This window comes from Periplaneta americana, chromosome 7, assembly GCF_040183065.1.
Source record: "Periplaneta americana isolate PAMFEO1 chromosome 7, P.americana_PAMFEO1_priV1, whole genome shotgun sequence".
NCBI classification, from domain to species: Eukaryota; Metazoa; Arthropoda; class Insecta; order Blattodea; family Blattidae; genus Periplaneta; species Periplaneta americana.
Window position 1 is genome coordinate 122,092,127 of NC_091123.1, and position 17,747 is coordinate 122,109,873.

At 32.2% G+C, this 17,747-nt stretch overlaps 1 protein-coding gene and 1 non-coding gene across 2 annotated transcripts in view; one reads left to right on the forward strand and one right to left on the reverse strand.

Moving 5' to 3' along the window:
- Positions 1–580, reverse strand: part of LOC138703417 (uncharacterized) — a 17,938-nt gene extending 17,358 nt beyond the window's left edge. Inside the window, exon 1 of the mRNA XM_069831255.1 lies at positions 115–580. The gene's annotated coding sequence lies outside the window, so the exon portion shown is untranslated. The remainder of the gene's footprint in view (positions 1–114) is intronic.
- Positions 581–17,572: 16,992 nt separating this feature from the next.
- Positions 17,573–17,646, forward strand: TRNAK-UUU (transfer RNA lysine (anticodon UUU)). The gene has a single exon. It is a non-coding gene; the product is annotated as a tRNA-Lys (tRNA).
- The last annotated feature ends 101 nt before the right edge of the window (positions 17,647–17,747 follow it).

Consider the following 17,747-nt stretch of genomic DNA (forward strand, 5'->3'; position numbering starts at 1 on the left):
TTCCTTGAAAGTCATAATAATAATAATAATAATAATAATAATAATAATAATAATAATAATAATAATAATAATAATACACATGTTAAGTAATATTTGAAGACGATTATTACTTACATTGTTTATGCAGCACAATTAGATTTTTACACCTTCACAAGCTACATGATGTGACTCGTACTGAACGCTTATCAGTTTATCACTGCCCTTCCTCTCCACTCCACGCAGTAAACATGCCACGCCACAGCCACTATCTTTCTCAAACAAGCGTGTCGTCATCTGCGTGGAGGAGAGGTCTATCACGTCACACACTAGCGTTACCAATATTCAATTTTCTTCCAATCTTTTTTTTAGTAGGTTATTTTACGACGCTTAATCAACATCTAAGGTTATTTAGCGTCTGAATGAGATGAAGGTGATAATGCCGGTGAAATGAGTCCGGGGTCCAACACCGAAAGCTACCCAGCATTTGCTCATATTGGGTTGAGGGAAAACCCCGGAAAAAAACCTCAACCAGGTAACTTGTCCCGACCGGGAATCGAACCCGGGCCACCTGGTTTCGCAGCCAGACGCGCTAGCCGTTACTCCACAGGTGTGGGCCTTCCAATCTTCCTTGTCTCAAAACAGAGAGGAACTTGTGGGTTAGATATGCATGCCAAGACAAAGATAAACAATTTTATTCTAAGATTGTCATTGCAAACAGAGTTACTCGTACATTTCTGCGCATAAGGAACATACAGTCCGTTCAATATGAATGCAAATTTAATATATCAAGTATAGCGCGGCGCGCGATAATATCAGCAATTAAAGCGTTGCACTACAAACAGGAAGGTTGTGGGTTATTTATTTATTTATTTATTACAAGACCCATGAGTAGCGCTCATAATTATGGCACTGTATGTAATTTATAGTGGCTATACAATTTGAGTACAATAGAATCCCTCTTATCCGGCACCGAAGAACCGGCTAGTTCCGGATATGAGATTTTGCCGGATAATTGAATAAATACCGGTATATACTAAGAAAAAGTTCGTATTTTATGTTGAAACTGCCGCCACGTGAAGCATATTTCTCTAACACTTGCCATAACTGAATAAACATAAAAACTGTGTGGATATTCTTTATTAAAACACATCACACAACACAAATAATATACTAATTTTAGGTTCGAATATTCACTGAAAGTTAAAGTTCGTACGAACTTTCTAATGTGGCAACACTGACGGTCCAGACTGTGGCAATTTGGCAGATTTAAACATTATTTTTGGTCCAGCTAAAAGTGCCGTTGTTTTGGTATTGCCGGTTGTTTTGGTGCATGTTACGAGGGATTTTACTGTATATTAATTGATACATAAAAATCTATAAACTATGTAATACCATAAACAATTTAATTACTACTAATGTACCATGCATAAAAATTCTAACTTCAAATAAAAGATTAAAGTAAATTATCATCTGTATCAATTATTTTGATTATATTGCTTCCAGCCATACTTTACAAACTGTTCTTTAAATTTATCATTTATAGTAATCAATTTCATCAATTTTGTAATGAATGATGCAACATAAACGTGATTTACTTCCAAATGTTGTTATATTACATGTTTTTAACCTCAATTGTCCGTTTAATCTTGTTTCATATCCATGTATTTGTGCATTGATTTGAATTTATAATATTATACTGTAGTGAATTTTTCTCTTCAATATTTTAAATATAAAAGACACATAGATTTTTTAATATTATATTTCAGTGGCAGATGTTTGTCATATTATGCACTTCAATTGATGGTGTTAAATATGATAGCTCATATAACAATTTGACTGCTCTTCTTTGAATTACTTCCAATTTTTTATTGATTCTTTATTACATGTTCGCCATATGTAGTCCATATAGGTATGTGAATTGTGAATTTATTAGTGCGTAATATATCATTCTTATTAGATTAGTTGAAAAATACCCTTTCGTCTATGCATGACTGCCAATACTTATTTATTACTTACTTATGGCTTTTAAGGAATCCGGAGGTTCATTGTCGCTCTCACATGAGCCCGCCATCGGTCCCTATTCTGAGCAAGATTAATTCACTGTCTACAGTCAGTTAGGGCCGTATTCATAGACGTTTTTAGCGCGGGCTTTCGGTGGATGATCAGCGTTTTTCGTATTCATAAACCAATGTTAGCGATAGGATATGATTTGAATTCTGTACTAGTAACCAGTGGATAGCCGGGGCTAGCTTAGTACGCTCGTAGCCCGTGCTGCGAAATGTCTACGAATACCACCCTTAAGTTCTTCGAAAAAATGACTATTTTACGTAGATGGATGTTTTAGTTTTTCCTAAGTTAGGAGGAATCCATTCATCTTAAGAATTTTAAGTTTATTCACCAACACGCTATGCTGCCTTCACAAATTTTGTCAAATTCGGCAACATGTATTAGCCTATAGCATTTTCATTCAAAGACAAGTGTTACAAAATTCCATAAATTCCTGGTGTCTCCGGAGAGATAGATACTACGAGCAGATTTCCATAAAAAACTACTAGCGTACTAAAAAATTTTCATAAAGTACGGTACTAGATCTAGTACTGAAGTACTATTAGTGACAGCCCTGTGCGTATAGAAAGCAAGCAAAGCGTATAGGTTAAAGATTGGTAACACTGTGATACAGTAATATTGTGTTAGTTCTTTTCGAGAATATATTACAATTTTACTGAGCGAGAGAAGGACCGGTTTTGTGCGGTAGTGGCAAAAAAAAAAAAAAAAAAAAAAACCGGACCGACCATTGTAACTGATTTCAAAGTCACAGATTCAAATTTTGCTAGTCACAAAACACATCCGTCTTGCATAATTAATTGTAACAATGAAATTTATTGCATTTGTTCGATTCTTACCGTCTTTTGTTTCCTTCAGTGCCTCAAACTTACAGACGAAAAAACTTTGAGGGTGCTATTCATAGACATTTGGCTAGCCCGCGCTACGAGCGTGCTAAACTAGCCCCGGCTATCGACTGGTTACTTGTACAGGATTCATATCATTTTATATCGCTAACACTGATTAATGAATATGAAAAATGTTAGTTCGCTGATCATCCACCCGAAGCCCGCACTAAGAAAGTCTATGAATACGGCCCTGAGAGTGTTATTTTCATCTGGCATCAATATTACATTTCTACCTCTATTCGGCAAAGGTAACTGCGTATTTGTACATTAAATAGCAGTACATACCTCTGGCTTCACTATCCATATTGAAATTGCCACAGTTTGACACTATACACAGCACAGGATTCTTTTGTACCAGCTACAAGGGTCGGTCCGGTTTTTTTTTTTTTTTTTCCAGTACTGTACAGCAATCTGTCCACGTACATTCGCTTAATACGTCGACGCAAAATAGTAATATACGTTACAAGAGCGGTATGTTGACGTTTTCATGTTCGAGGAAAAGATTGAAAAAGCGAAACGTAGTTGCAATGAAATCTCCATCTTGGTTTCTGTTTAATGACGGCAACTTCGGAAAACCAAAATATCTTTCTTCAACATTGTTGCTATAAAATGTTTTCTGTGTTTACTATACTCCACCAGGCCGTGATATACGTCTGTCTTTTTTTTCCCCCAGTCTATAAATGCGAACTTAAAACAAACGGTAAGGTTATGTAATGATTCATTTTTCATTTTAATATTTTAACAATATTATTTATATAACATATTGCAGTAATAACATCGGCATCTGGAATCTTGTTGATTTTTTCACGGCTTCCTTAATGTTACTTGTATCAGGAATGCAATAAGTTTCGTGGAGTAGTAGACTTTACTTAATTTTTGCAAATATTTAAAAACAATAATTAACATTGCAATTTAGGTGAAATTGCAGTGGTGAGTTTCCAATTTATAATTGTTACTATGTTAAAGGTCTCTAAAAATAATATGTTAAAAGCCTAAAGCAGTAAAATGAATGTCGCGCTTAAGCGGTAAGAAGAGGGAAATTGTTATGTGTGTTACGTTGGGACTACTGAATGTGGTATTTCACACTTACCGCGTATTGGTTCTGTGCGGAAAACAAGCAAATACGCACGATCTAGCACAAAAGCAATTTTCCTCTCGCTCAGTAAAATTGTAATAAATTCTCAAAAAGAACTATCACAATATTACTCATATCGTGATTTACCACCTTTACCCTACAATAGAAACCTAAGTTTCACAACTTTTTTCGTTGGTGTCATGGCTGAACTTGTTCACTGCTGCCTAGATACGTTTCTTAAAAACCTACATTTCATTAAATGTTCAGAGAACACAGACAATAAGAAACGCTTATTTCAAAGTAAAGTGAAAAGATTGAGAAATATTTCTACACTCCCATTTCAATTGAATATTCTACAGATCGTAAACAATAATGATGCATATTTCACGTTATGAAAACAACATTTTAAAACATTTAAAACTTTAACAAACAATTAATAAAAACACGATTATGCTTATTTTACGCTAAAGTAAGGAACAAAATTAAAATAGTAATATTATTAAACAAGTTAAAAAAATTATAGTTTATTATGTGAGGAAATGTTATGAAACGAATGTAGTGTATAACATTACAAATGAGTTTCATACGATATTTTTGTACGACAGCATTATAAAAATATGAATAAAGAAATAACATCAGATTTGTAAGGATGTGTATTTTGATATCATGGTCTATGAAGAAAGAGGTTGCTATAACAAATATGATATATTAAATATTACAGCACTGGCAAATCGTTTCATAATGTTAACTTTATGATACAAATTATGCCTTCTTATTAGATGTCATGACGTTTTAGGTGTCATGGTAATATTTTTGTGCGAGATCGTGCGTATTTGCTTGGTTTCCGCACCAAACCAATCCGCGGTAAGTCTAAAATTCCACATTCAGTATTCCCAACCTAACACACATAACAATTTCCCTCTTCTTACCGCTTAAGTGACATATTGATTTTACTGCTTTAGGATTTTAACATATTTTTAGAGACGTTCAATATAGTAATAATTATAAATTAGAAACTTACCACTGCAATTTCACCTAAATTGCACTGTTAATTATTGTTTTTAAATATTTGCAAACATTAAGTAAACACTACAACTCCATTAAAGTTACTGCATTCGTGATGCAAGTAACATTAAGGAAGCCGTGAAAAAATCAACAAACTTGCCGATGTTATTACTACATTATGTTATATAAATAATATTGTTAAAATATTAAAATGAAAAATAAATCATTACATAACCTTACCGTTTGTTTTAAGTTCGCATTTATAGACTGGGGGAAAAAAGACAGACGTATATCACGGCCTGCTGGAGTATAGTAAACACAGAAAAAATTTTAAAGCAACAATGTTGAAGATAGATATTTTTGTTTTCCAAATTTGCTGTTATTGAACAGAAACCAAGATGGAGATTTCATTGCAACTAATTAGAAATTCGTCTTTCAGATATGTAATAAACGATCTTCGCACAAAATAATGTACGATACACGAGCGGTATGTTTTCTTTCAATTCTCGGAAATTAAAAAAGCTCAACTACGTTTCGCTTTTTCAAACTTTTTCTCGAACATGAAAACTGCAACATACCGCTCTTGTAACGCATATTACTATTACGGCACTACTACGATAATGTGTCATATTATTCACGATTTTCACTAACGATAAAGACTTATAATGCTGATGTACAAACATTTTTTAAATAAACTCTTCGATTTAATTTAATTAAATATTCGGTGAAAACAACCAATAAGAAAAGCTTATTTTACGCTATACAAATGTAATTATGATTTTAAAAATCTCCTTTTGTCGTACTACGTGTATTTTCTTGAGCCAGTTAGAAATATTTCCCTCACACTTTAATTTTTAAAGTAGTAACCGGTTAACTTACATACAAGAAATCAAATACAAGCAAGTGTGTTATTTTTCCTTTTGTAGTTGCGTCACTCATTCCTTGCATACGCGAGCTGTATCTCTCCAGGCAGCTTTAGTGTTGTCATGGCGCATCAGTTTTTAAAATTCCTTTGCGGAACGAAAACTTGCATTTGTTTGGATCAAAGTTCTGCACATTTAAGGGACGAAATTAAAATTCTTTCCGTCATTTATTATCATACTACACCCCTCTCTTAAATTGACTGAGCATATTGGGAATTAATTCAATAGCTTTCCAAAAACACTCTATGAAATGTTTCATATAAAAATTTTTTCTCTAAAAGGAAGTACAAAGGAGAAAAATTGTATCTAACCTTTTTTGTTTTAAATAACTCAAAGAATAAGCACTTGGATTTAATAACATTACTCACGGTTCACCCTGTAGACTATATAGGAGAAATATATTACATTTTAAGCTCGCAGATATTACATTTAAAGGTTTTGTCCAGAGAAAGAATAGTTATGACGATTTCATAAGTATCTTGAAATCTATTGTATATTTGCATTTTTCTAAAAGTTCATTTAATATAGTTTTGCTTGTCGAAAGAGCTATTTTGTATTTACCGAATTCATAATTCACATAGCACTACCAGTGATATTACTTATTTTTTTAATAAGGTGTTTAAACTTTTGGAGGAGAATACGTTACTGACAATGATATATCAATAGTGTGGCAATCTAAAAATCTGGTTATTCGTTGGAGGAGTAATTCCAACTTTTTTATTTTTTATAATTTTAATTTCATTATGCAATAATACAATATTAACTGAAAATAAGCTTCTTATGATGTAACTGTCCTACTGAATTCTGTATGACATCTGAAAGTATCTATGGAAATCATAAGGCACCTGTTGTAATTATGAAAACTTCTTTGTAAACTTTTAATCTTGAAAGTAGAGCTGAACAATAACTTAGATGTATTTCTAAGTTCATGCATTGCCACTATTGAACCCACAACTAAATATAGTAACATTTCGATAATTTTATCTGCTCATACTACACACGAGAGAGAAGACGCACTTAAATCATTGAAATTTTTTCACGTTCCTTGGACTCACGTCACTTGAATATCCCCTCAAGTATCCCACTAACCTTATACCTCGGCCTCATGCCACTTAGCTATCACCTCATTTAACATGATTTAACCCATCTAACCCATACGAAACGCACGAAAGTTCCATGTGTGATGTGGGGAGTTGTCGAAAATTGGCCAGTTGTTGTTTAGTCAACTTTCCGAAAACAGGTCTGAACCTCATCACATATTCATTATATATGAGGTCTCGCCTACCTCATTGAATATTACACGACTACTATGAAGTAGCCAATGTGTATTATCATCATTTAATTCGAGAAAAATTCGTTCCGGCACCGGGAATCGAACCCGGGACCTCTCAGCTCTGCGCGCTGAGTGCTCTTTCCAACTAAGCTATGCCGGGACACGATCCACGGTGCCGGCCGAACTCCTCTCGTTGTAATGTTTTACGGCCTTACTACCTGCACTTTAGACAATGTAAGTCATACATGCAGGAGCGCATATTTAAATGACTTTATGGCCATATTCAACCTCAGTTTGTGACAACTGCTAACAGTTAATACATCACATATTCATTATATATGAGGTCTCGCCTACCTCATTGAATATTACACGACTACTATGAAGTAGCCAGTGAACCTCATAAGTGATACCAACAAGGCACCACTTTTGAGGCAACTAGGCCAGAAGATAGTAGGGTAGGATGGCCAGTTCCTTTCCTCCTCCATTGCATACATCGTTGATTAGCTACATATTACACTAATCAGACTTCATATGCATACAAACAATTGTCCTTCCTCTGACATATATCGTCAAGTGAGATGTACTGCCTGATAATAGATGTACATATCAGCCAGAACCTCAATCAGAGGCAGATTGGCCAGTATGTTAATTACTATCTTGGAACATGTAATTTTATTTATGGCAATTACTGTAAGATTAACATGTATATATCCTAATATATCTCCAAAAATTAATTCATTCTGGTAATGCTAAATACGTAAATCACTGTAAAATATGACTTTATACTGGATGAACAGTATAGAGCAGAACAGGTTTCACAGCTGGCCGGCCGGCTATGCGCGCAGAGGTGGGGGATTCAAGGCCGCGCGAGTTCTGCTCTATTCAGTTCACCCAGTAGTACTATATACAGGATTAGTTAAAAGTCCCGCACCACTTAAATAACTTTTGAAGCATGTTGTTCAGTGGCATGAAACTTGGTATGTGAGGATAATCATATACTCAGAACTCAATAATGGTATTACCGAATTTTTCCTACTTCCGGTTTAACCAGAAGTAGCTCCAACTCTCTTATTTTAAAAGACACACACCCAACATATTTTTTATTTTTGAATAGTGCTCATTAAGGGCTTTTCAAAAAGTACCCACACTTGATACTTCTGTACAAATTCAGTGTTGCTAAGTCAAGAAAACAGAAAAGTGTAACGAATATTAAAATAATAAAATACTCCTTCCTTAACAAAAACAAAACAAAGCTAGCTCACCTTCTAAATTCTGAGTTCAAACTGGTAGCCCTCAGCTGCTTGACAATGTGTCAGTCGATCATAGAAACCATTTGAGGAATGATTTAATCAGGCTTTAGGAATATCTTGCACCACTTCCATTATTCGATGCTCCAGATCTTCTAAGTCTTTCTCGATATCTACTGACTTCAAATGACCCTACAAAAAGAAGTCCAAAGGCGACAAATCTGGGGATCTAGCTGGCCACTCTATGTGACATCTCCTACCAATCCATTGTTGTGGAAAAACCTGGTCTAAATGCTCACGAACATTCTGTCCATAGTGAGCTGGAGCTCCATCTTGTTGGAAATAGGGGAGAGTCGGGTAGAATCGGACATCGGGTAGTATCGGATAGTGCGTTTCTTTCATCTACCACCATATGGTAGTACCTGAATGACATGGTTACGTTTCTCTATGCGACATCACAGAAACGTAACCATGTCAATCAGGTACTATCATCGTGTGGTAGATGAAAGAAACTCACTGTCCGATATTACCCGATGTCCGATACTACAAGACTCTCCCCTAAATGTCATCTCTGGGTAGATGATGGTTGGCTGGATGTGCAAACAAGTTTGCGATGGAGCATATCCAAGTATATATTAAAATTTGGCGTTTCTCTAAAGAAGAAAGAACCAATAATATGGCCATCAGCGTTTTATCCACATTCCATGAATATAAACAAAGGACAGTCAAATCATAGTAAACAAAAGAAGCGTTTTACTCGTATTATTCGTTAGACCTACATTTTTCTGTTTTTTTTTTTTTTTTTTTTTTTTTTTTTTTTTTTTTTTTTTTTTTTTAAAGCAACACTGAATTTGTACAGAAGTATCAAGTGTGGGTACGTTTTGAAAATTTACAATTCATTTTTATATATCAATATGCCTGGTAAATTATTAATAAGTATTTAATGAATTTCAATCTTAAGGCATATAAACTTGCAAATGTTTATTTGCTATTTAATAACAATATATGAAAGTTTTCGCCGTTTAGGGCATCTTCAGATATAACAAAACATATTATCTGGACCTATAATAGCATATTATGCAAATAACAAGGAAAATAGAGAACAATATATGTGATACATGAAATTCATGAGCTTTATGTAGATATAACATAATACAGGATGAATATTGAGATAATCTTTGAATTTGAACTTAGACTGGACGAATGTTTTATTTTATACATATAGCTCATGTTACAATTAATATACAATGATTAAAATTTGTCAATGATGTTAATTTTAAAATTTACAATAATGATAATAAAATATTTAAAGTACTCATGGCTGAAAGTTGTCGTAAGTTACAAGATAGTATGCGTAGTTAATGTTCTTGTGTTTTGTAATTATTTCACTTAGAGAGGCCGTTGGCATTTGAATGAATGTTGTTTGACGTTGATGACTACTTTACAATTGATATACAGTGATTAAATTAGTCAATGTTAAAATTTAAATTTTATAATGAAGATAATAAAATATTTAGAGTAATCATGGCTGAGAATTGTCGTAAGTTCAAGATAGTTTTCGTAATTGATGTTATGTGTTTTGTAATTTTTTACCTGAAAATAGAGATTAAGAGATAATAATAAATGCAAAATATAGACAAGTTATTATATAGAGACGCAGATAATTATTATTATAAGATTACTTGTTAAAATGTTGTTTGTGTTAAAGAATTACTGTTGGGTGTAATTAGTTGAGATATTGAATAAATGCTCGTTGATTGTGAATGTAGTGGAATGTACGATAAATTTCGTAATAGATAAATCATGAGTTGAGTATGATTTTTAATCATTCATTGAAAATTAATAGAAAGATCAATATTATAATTCGTAACAATTAGATGAGCTATAATACCAAATATATGTAAAAGGTTTTACGGCAGCAGTAATAATTATTATAAGATTACTTACTTAGAGGTCATTGACTTTGAAATGGCTACTCTGATGTGATGACATCCTATTACGTGTTCTCAGGTTTATTGAAGTATATAAATGAAGAAGTTCTATAACTGAAAGAATATTAACTATTAATTTACTTTCAATTTTGATATGGGGATATAATTGTTTTAATGAATTTTGAAGGCATTCGAATACTTACATTTATATGTACTGGTGTTGGTGTGTTGGAGGTTTTAAGAGAACGGAGGCCTAGATAATCGTGTGTATTGAGGCATTTAGCGGCGCAAGAATATGAAGGGAACTATTTGAATGGCGTATCAAGATCAATGTGAATAGGTCTGTTTTAAATTGCATACAGTGGATTTTTAAAGTTTAATAAATTTTCGTTGATTATATTTTGATCTTTATTATGGTAGTAGGCAATGAAGAATTCTTCTGCTGCATTTATGAATTTATTGTCATTGTATGTTTTTGGGATACTTAATGTGTTCTGGTGATGACCTAATACATGTCCAGTATTAATTAAGTGTGTTGCATATTTTGATTTTTCTCTATTATTTTTTAAATCGTTGACATGTTCCTTATATCTTGTTTTTATATTGCGTTTAGTTTGGCCTATGTATTTCTTATTGCATGTGTGACATTTAAACATATATATGCCTTTGCTATTTAATTTATCTATAGGATTTATTGTGTTATGGATATTATTGTTTAACTTATTATTTGTTTTGAATGGTATGTTTATGTTTTCTTTATTAAAGAAGTTTTTTAATTTGTTAGATATGTATTTATTGTAAGTGAGTGTTGACCAAAATTTTTATTTATTATTGTTTGTTTTTGTTAAGGTAGTGTTTGTCTGTCGTTGTCTATTGTTTTCTTTTTTCCGAATTAATTTTCGAATAAGGGTTTTACTGTATCCGTTATCATTTGCAATGTCTAAAATTCTTTGTACTTCTTTTTATATTTATTTTTGTGTTAATCTATTTATTAGGTAATTAAACATACTCTGTTTTTGGTTTTGGGGATGTATTGAATCTGCGGGTATACTATGTGTTGTGTGTGTTGGTTTTCTATAGATATCGTATTTCAATTCAAATTTATGTTTTATTATTTTTAAATCTAAAAATGGAATCCAGTTGTTTGTTTCATGTTCAACTGTAAATTTTAGATTTTTATGTAGTTTATTAAATGAATCAAGAATGGAATTGTCTATTGTAGTGTTCTCATAAATTATGATTGTATCATCTACATATCTATAGTAAGATTTAATGCTATGTTTATTTAGAATTTCATTGATTTTGTTATCCTCTATGTTTTGTAAAAAGATTTCGATAAGAGTTCCTGATAAAGGGTTGCCCATAGCTAGGCCAATATTTTGTTTATATTTTTTCTGATTAAAGATAAAGTAATTTTGAGATGTAACTGTGTTTAACAATCGTGATATTTGCTGAATTATATTTTCTGCTATTTGTAAATTTTGTAATTTTTCTTTAACGATAAGTATGGTTTCTTGAATTGGGATATTTGTATACAAATTCTCTATATCTAAAGACATCAATTTTGATTCATTGCTGATTTTTACTTTATTCAAATTGTCTATTAAATGCTTTGTATTTTAATGGTATATTGATTTTTTAATTGTAATGTTTGTTTTAGCTATTTGTCTAAGAATTTACTTAATTTATAGTTCGGAGCGTTTATGTTATTAACTATGGGTCTCATTGTTAAATCTTTTTTATGAGTTTTTGGTAATGTTCTAAGAGTGGGGATTGTTGGATACAATGACAATAAATTCATAAATGCAGCAGAAGAATTCTTCATTGCCTACTACCATAATAAAGATCAAAATATAATCAACGAAATTTATTAAACTTTAAAAATCCACTGTATGCAATTTAAAACAGACCTATTCACATTGATCTTGATACGCCATTCAAATAGTTCCTTTCATATTCTTGCGCCGCTACATGCCTCAATACACACGATTATCTAGGCCTCCGTTCTCTTAAAACCTCCAACACACCAACACCAGTACATACAATGTAAGTATTCGAATGCCGTCAAAATTCATTAAAACAATTATATCCCCATATCAAAATTGAAAGTAAATTAATAGTTAATATTCTTTCAGTTATAGAACTTATATATACTTCAATAAACGTGAGAACACGTAATAGGGTGTCATCACATCAGAGTAGCCATTTCAAAGTCAATGACCTCTAAGTAAGTAATCTTATAATAATTATTACTGCTGCCGTAAAACCTTTTACATATATTTGGTATTATAGCTCATCTAATTGTTACGAATTATAATATTGATCTTTCTATTAATTTTCAATGAATGATTAAAAATCATACCCAACTCATGATTTATCTATTACGAAATTTATCGTACATTCCACTACATTCACAATCAACGAGCATTTATTCAATATCTCAACTAATTACACCCAACAGTAATTCTTTAACACAAACAACATTTTAACAAGTAATCTTATAATAATAATTATCTGCGTCTCTATATAATAACTTGTCTATATTTTGCATTTATTATTATCTCTTAATCTCTATTTTCAGGTAAAAAATTACAAAACACACAACATCAATTACGAAAACTATCTTGAACTTACGACAATTCTCAGCCATGATTACTCTAAATATTTTATTATCTTCATTATAAAATTTAAATTTTAACATTGACTAATTTAATCACTGTATATCAATTGTAAAGTAGTCATCAACGTCAAACAACATTCATTCAAATGCCAACGGCCTCTCTAAGTGAAATAATTACAAAACACACGAACATTAACTACGCATACTATCTGGTAACTTACGACAACTTTCAGCCATGAGTACTTTAAATATTTTATTATCATTATTGTAAATTTTAAAATTAACATCATTGACAAATTTTAATCATTGTATATTAATTGTAACATGAGCTATATGTATAAAATAAAACATTCGTCCAGTCTAAGTTCAAATTCAAAGATTATCTCAATATTCATCCTGTATCATGTTATATCTACATAAAGCTCATGAATTTCATGTATCACATATATTGTTCTCTATTTTCCTTGTTATTTGCATAATATGCTATTATAGGTCCAGATAATATGTTTTGTTATATCTGAAGATGCCCTAAACGGCGAAAACGTTCATATATTATTAAATAGTAAATAAACATTTGCAAGTTTATATGCCTTAAGATTGAAATTCATTAAATACTTATTAATAACGTTTTGAAAGGCTCTCAATGAACTTTATTTAAAAATGATACAATATGTTGGGTGTTCCATTTAAAATAAAGGAATTGGAGTTACTTCCGGTTACACAAGAAGTATATAAAACTCAGTAATACCATTATTGAGTTCTTAGTACATGGTTATCCCTACATACCAAGTTTCACATCACTGAACCCCATGCTTCAAAAGTTATTTAGGTAGTGCGGAACTTTTAACTAACCCTGTATAGGCTTACTACGGAAGTGGACATACAGAGCTTCATCCAGCTATGGATGTTTTCTCCAGGACACCAACGAAAATCGTGGTGAAACTTGGATTTTTTCGTATACAAGTGAAGAGGACGAGTTCACATTTTGAGGGGAAGTTGATAGATGGAATACTCGGGAGCATGATTTTGCATCAACTGGCGCGAGATGCCTTGCAAACGGTACAGATTTAACACAATAATAATTCAGTATAATTATAATATAGTACTATAAAATTCCGCTTTAATTACACAACGTATGATTGAAAAATGTAGCCACTCATTTTCCGTGCATTACAGGCTAAAGTATAATAACCAAAATATGTTTTGTTGTATTCAGAATAACTTCTTAAATTTTAATTAGTCATGTCAAAGTGTATTTCGTAGCTTCTCCTGTCATCTATATAGACGCATTATTTTTGTTTAGTTAACTAGCCGAAGACAGATCTGGACTCACAAGTGACAACAACAAGGCATCACTCATGACGCAACTAAGCCAGGAGATAATGGGGTATGGTGACCAGTTCCTTTCCCCCTCAATTGCATACATCGCCGACTAGCTACATATCACACTAATCGGACTTCAGATCTAAACAGTTGTTCTTCCTGTGACACAAATCGTCAAGTGAGATGTACTGCCTGATAATAGGGGTACACAACAGCCAGAGCGTCAATCAGAGATACGACGCATTACATGAAACACTTATTTGCAATCAGGAATAACTTGGCATGCATATTACAGCAAAAAGTCTTGAAATTATTATAGATTTGTAGAATCACAGCATTTTTCTTGACACTATCGTGCACGCGGAAATAAATATCCAATACAAGGAAAAAGGATAGTCAAAGAAAATGTAATTTTACAATTTTATTGCTATATTATATTAATTCAAATTCTTTTACACTTGTAGAACATCAACCACATTCACCCATTACTGATAATTTTTTGATGCTGTCCCTAAGTAATAAGTGTGGATATAAATGTTATAAATGTAACTAGATTATTTTTCTTTAGATCTACTGATTATAGTAACTAGTTAATTGAAGGATCCGCTGCAAGGGGGAGCTATGCCAAATTAACCATAACGTGAAAAAATAGGTATGTTACGAAAAGGATCGTTTCCTAGAATTAGAATGTTCTGGCATTGGCATCGTGCACTGCCACATCTATGTAGTTTAGGAAATGAGCAACAGATAGTAGGAAATGCCTAAAAAACATGAAATTTCACTGATAATTTGTGACATAGCTCCCTCCTGCAGTGAACCCCTCAATTTGTAAAGTGTCTAAAACTGTTTTACTAATTACGGTAGCTAATTAATTTGTGAAGTGTCTAAAATTGCTTAGCGATTACGGCAACTAGTTAATTTTGAAGCGTCTCAATTCCTTTACTGATTATGGTAACTGGTTAATTTGTGAAATGTCTAAAATTGCTTTACTCATGATGGTGAAATGTCTAAAACTGCTTTACTGATTAAGGTAACTAGCAACTAACAATTTGTTTTTGAAAAGTGTCTAAAATTGGTTTACTAATTATGGTAACTAGTTAATTTGTGAAGCGTCTAAAATTGATTTACTGATTGTGGTAACTAGTTAATTTGTGAAGCGTCTAAAATTGATTTACTGATTATGGTAACCAGTTAATTTGTGAAGCGTCTAAAATTGATTTACTGATTATGGTAACTAGTTAATTTGTGAAGCGTCTAAAATTGATTTACTGATTATGGTAACTAGTTAATTTGTGAAGCGTCTAAAATTGATTTACTGATTATGGTAACTAGTTAATTTGTGAAGCGTCTAAAATTGATTGACTGATTATGGTAACTAGTTAATTTGTGAAGCGTCTAAAATTGATTGACTGATTATGGTAACTAGTTAATTTGTGAAGCGTCTAAAATTGATTTACTGATTATGGTAACTAGTTAATTTGTGAAGCGTCTAAAATTGATTTACTGATTATGGTAACTAGTTAATTTGTGAAGCGTCTAAAATTGATTTACTGATTATGGTAACTAGTTAATTTGTGAAGCGTCTAAAATTGATTTACTGATTATGGTAACTAGTTAATTTGCGAAATGTCTGAAATTGCTTTACTGATTATGGTAACTAGTTAATTTATGAAAACTAAAATGTCTAAAATTGCTTCACTCATTACGGTGACGAGTTTATTTGTGAAATGTCTAAAATTACTGTACTTTACTCATTATGATGACTAGTTAATTTGTGAAAAATCTAAAATTGATTTACTGATTATGGCAACTACTGTAGTTAATTTTTGAAGTGTCTTAAATTGCTTTGCCGATTATGGTAACTAGTTAATTTGTGAAGTGTCTGAAATTGCTTTGCTCATTATGGTAACTATTTAATTTGTGAAGTGTCTAAAATTGCTTTACTGATTATGGTAAATAGTTAATTTGTGAAAACTGAAATGTTTAAAATTGCTTCACTCATTACGGTGACAAGTTTATTTGTGAAATTTCTAAAATTACTTTACTCATTATGGTGACTAGTTAATTTGTGAAAAATCTAAAATTGATTTACTGATTATGGCAACTACTGTAGTTAATTTGTGAAGTGTCTTAAATTGCTTTCCTGATTATGGTAACTAGTTAATTTGTGAAGTGTTTGAAATTGCTTTACTGATTATGGTAACTATTTAATTTGTGAAGTGTCTAAAATTGCTTTGCTGATTATGGTAACTATTTAATTTGTGAAGTCTCTAAAATTGCTTTTCTGATTACGGTAACTAGTTAATTTGTGAAGTGTTTGAAATTGCTTTGCTGATTATGGTAACTATTTAATTTGTGAAGTGTCTAAAATTGCTTTGCTGATTATGGTAACTAATTTGTGAAGTGTCTAAAATTGCTTTATTGATTATGGTAACTAGTTAATTTGTGAAGTGTCTAAAATTGCTGTACTGATTATGGTAACTAGTTAATTTGTGAAGTGTCTGTAATTGCTTTACTGATTATGGTAACCAGTTAATCTGTTAAGTGTCTAAAATTTATTTACTCTTTTAAATTGTTGTCAGCCGTGTTCAATTTAATACAAATAAACTTTTCATACAGGACTATGAATGTTATCGTATGTATAACAAAACAAAACAACCACTAATTTAAGTGTTTGGGAAATCACACCATACATTTTTTCGATCGTGTTCAGAGAGTTCCCAAAATAAATCTTTAAGGGCCGTATTCATAGACATTTTTGGCTCAGGCTTTCGGTGGATGATCAGCGTTTTTCGTATTCATAAACCAGTGTTAGCGATAGGATATGATTTGAATTCTGGACAAGTAACCAGTGGATAGCCGGGGCTAGCTCAGTACGGTCGTAGCGCGTGCTGCGAAATGTCTATTAATAGCACCCTATGTATTCATTCCTTTGCGGTTATGTTAAAGAATTTCTTAAAATCATATCATGGATACCGAGAGATGAAAAGGTTCAATCTGACGAAAATTATGAACATAGCACCGGAACAATTTTTCCCTTGAAATTATTCAAATCTCCTTTACAGGGAGCTTTACCTGAAAGACTAGATTTGCATAATATATACGTCACTGTGTCCGTTAACAGAAAACTACAATTCCAAGTCATACAGAGATTGTGTGCACTCGATGTGGGTCTCTGGCGTTTCGTCAGCCCACGCGAGTTGTGTGGATATAAAGGGAAAAGTTGAGACGGTCTCGGGTGGAGTTCCCGGGTAGCTCAGTTGGTAAGAGCGCTGGTACTTTCAACCAGAGGTCCCGGGATCGATACCCGGCCCCGGAACAATTTTTCCCTTGAAATTATTCAAATTACGTTGTTCACAAATAAGAATTAGTTTTAATATTTTGTGTATTTAATTTAAGTAGGTAATTAAGATCTAACGC